Genomic DNA, 3,656 nt, shown 5'->3' with positions numbered 1-3,656 from the left:
AAATACTCCCCCTCCCACCCCTCCCGTCCCTTGTAACCATCAAAGATTGTTTCTTTTTGCGTGTAAACCTTTTCATGAGTTTTTACAGTAGTGGTTTCATACAATATTTGTCCTTTTGTGATTGACTTATTTCACTCAGCATAATGTCCTCCAGTTTCATCCATGTTATGAGATGCTTCGTAGATTCATCATCATTGTTTATTGTTGCATAATACTCTCTTGTGTGTATGTACCATAGTTTGTTTATCCATTCATCTGTTGATGGGCATCTAGGTTGTTTCCATCTTTTTGCCACTGTGAACAATGCTACAAAGAACATGAGTGTGCATATGTCTATTCATGTGACGGCTCTTATTTCTCTAGGATATATTCCTAGGTGTGGGATTGCTGGATCGTATGGTATTTCTATTTCTAGCTTTCTAAGGAAGTGCTATATCGTTTTCCAAAATGGTTGTATCATTTTGCATTCTCACCAGCAGTGCATAAGAATTCCATCGTTTTCCAAAATAATTGTATCATTTTGCATTCCCACCAGCAGTGCATAAGAGTTCTGATCTCCCCACAGCCTCTCCAACATTTGTTATTTACATTTTTTTTGATTCGTGCCAGTGATGCTGGGGTAAGATGGTATCTCATTGTGGTTTTGATTTGCATTTTTCTAATGGCTGGTGATCACGAGCATTTCCTCATGTGTCTGTTGGCCACTTGAATGTCTTCTTTGGTGAAGTGTCTGTTCATTTCCTTTGCCCATTTTTTAATTGAGTTGTTTGTCTTTTTGTTGTAGAGGTGTTGGATTTTCTTGTAGATTTTAGAGATTAGACACTTGTCTGACTTGTAATGTCCAAAAATTTTTTCCCAGTCTGTAGGTTCTCTTTTGACTCTTTAAGTGAAATCTTTTGATGAGCAAAAGTGTTTAGTTTTTAGAAGATCCCAGTTATCTAGCATATCTTCTGGAGTTTATGTGTTGTTGGTTTTGGTTTGTATTCTGTTAATGCTGTGTATTAGGGTCTCTAGCATTGATCCTATTTTTTCTTCTATGAACTTTGTAGTTTTTGGCTTAATATTCAGGTCTTTGATCCATTTTGAATTAGTTTTTGTATATGGTGTGAGGTATGGGTCCTGTTTCATTTTTTTGCAGATGGACATCCAGTTTTGCCAGCACCATTTGTTAAAAAGACTGTCTGTTCCCCATTTGATGGACTTTGGGCCCTTGTCAAAGATCAGGTGACCGTAGGTGGATGGATTTACAGCTGGGTTCTCAATTGTGTTCCATTGGTCAGTGTATCTGTCATTGTACCAGTACCAGGCTGTTTTGACTGCCGTAGTTGTATGGTAGGTTCTGAGGTCAGGTAGTACGAGTCCTACTTTACTCTTCTTCGGTAGTGCTTTAATTTTCGGGGGTTTCTTCCTTTTCCATATAAAGTTAATGATTAATTTTTCCATCTCTAAAGAATGTTGTTGGTATTTGGATTGGGATTGCATTGTATTTGTAAATTGCTTTGAGTAGAATTGTCATTTTCACAAAGTTGCGTCTACCTATCCACGAGCGTGGTATGTTTTTCCACTTATGTAGATCTCTGTTGGTTTCTTGCAGTTGTGTTTTGTAGTTTTCTTTGTATAGGTGAGTCACTTTCTTTTGAGATTTAAAAGATAGAAGTGAGCAGAGAGGAGCAGGACCTCATGCCACCAAGAAGGAGCACCAAGAGTGGAACACATCCCTTGGAGCTGGGATCCCTGCGGTGAGAAGCTCCTAGACCAGGGGAAGATTGATGAAAAGGATCTTCCCCCAGAACCGACAGAGAGAGGAATCCTTCCCTAGGAGCTGGTGCCCTGAATTCGGACTTCTAGCCTCCTAGACTGACAGAATAAATTTTCCTTTGTTAAAGCCATCTACATGTGGTATTTCTGTTACAGCAGCACTAGGTAACTAAAACAATCAGAAACAGTTTTCTGTAGGAGACCCTGTTTGTTGTAGTGGGGTGATTTATGTCAAGGACCATTCCAAGGGAAGTCTTCTGGAGCTCAAAGCTCCTACAAGCCTGGCTCCTTTCTAGCATCTAACCCAGCCCGTGGAGATTCCTTCCCTCCTCCCATGGGGATACTTGAATCAAGAGCTATTTTTAACTTTTAAGAAATGTCTAAAGCTTCTTGCCTCACTGGGAACCTCAGCTCAGTAGCTTCTTCTTGCTCAGTTGTGGCAGGTGGATGTAGTTCTTCACGTACCTGAGCCCTGTCTAACTTGATTCTATGAATCGTCCTTTCTACCCAGAAACCCCTGAGTGCGGGGAACCCAGCAGGAAGCTGAGTGTGCGCTGGGTCGTTGGGGGTCTGGATCACAGGGCTAGGGAAGAACAGCTGTAGTTGTTCCACTTCTCTCTCTGACTCCAGGCAGAGGTCATTGCAGAGTAGCCAGGGTGCCAGCAGGAGAGGTCTAGGGTCTCTTCCTGATCTTTTAGGGTACAGAGACCTCATGCCTCCATCCCTCAGGGTCAGAAAATAACAAGAAAGATTCTCAGGCCAGAAGGGGTGGACATGCCTGTCTGATTTAGGGCAGGAAGTCTGTATGTGTGGTAGTGTGGTGAGGTAGGAAGGGGGTAACACCCACCATGACTGACTGTGCCAAGCACATATTGTTATTTGTTCAGCTTGTTTTATCTCAATTCTCAGTGCTGAGAAACACCTATTGTCTTAGGCTGAGTTCTCTAGAGGAGCAAAACCAGTAAAATGTATATATATAGAGAGAGAAAGAGAGATTTAATTTAAGGAAATGGCTCATGCAGTTGTGGAGTCTGGCAAGTCCCAAAATCCGTGAGTCAGACATCAGGCTGGAGGCTTCTCTGGCTCATGTGGTTGCAGAGGCTGACGAACCCAAAATCGGCAGGTCAGATGGCAGACTGCTGGATCATGTCCCAAGAACTGGAGGTCAGATGATGACCAGCCTGATGCAGTCTCCGGAGTAAGAGTGAGCCTTGCTGGAACATCTGTTTATATACTGGAGGCAGGCCACACCTCCTAGGAAACTCCCTTTTCAGCTGATTGGCTGCTCATAGCAGGTCTCATCATGGTGGTGATTACATTATATCAGATCTCATCATGAAGGTGATTACATTATATTACATTATGGAGGAGCAATCAGTCCAATGTCTGCCAAACCACTGAGAATCATAGCGTAGCCAAACTGACACATGACATTAACCATCACACCTATGTACAAGTCCCTTGTTATAGATAAGGAAGTTGAGACTGGGTTACTATCGCAGAGCCAGGCCTCCTGTCTAGGTCTTTGCCACTCCAGGCCTGAACTCTTAACCACTGCTCTTTAGGCAGCCTCAGATCCTCACCAGGGTAGAGTTGCTATAGTCAGCTAAGCCTGGGACGGTGAGCATGGGGGATGGTGGCCAGTAGCTGGCTGCAGGTTTTGAAGAGACGAAAGGAAAGTAGTGGGTACTCAACTTGAAAAGACGGGCCAAGCTCAGTTTGATTTCCTTCGTGGTTTCCCACACATCAGAAAATGTCCTGTCCCCCACTACTACCACAGCCTCCACCAGACTGAGTCCAGCACAATTTGATGGTGCCCAGCTACCACCACCAACTGCTGTGACAGGGATCACAATAGAGGGTCACGGACAGAGCTGGAGAAGAATGTAGAACAAAAT

Source organism: Trichechus manatus, unplaced genomic scaffold (assembly GCF_000243295.1).
Source record: "Trichechus manatus latirostris isolate Lorelei unplaced genomic scaffold, TriManLat1.0 scaffold00006, whole genome shotgun sequence".
Lineage (NCBI taxonomy): Eukaryota > Metazoa > Chordata > Mammalia > Sirenia > Trichechidae > Trichechus > Trichechus manatus.
This window is presented reverse-complemented; position numbering follows the sequence as displayed.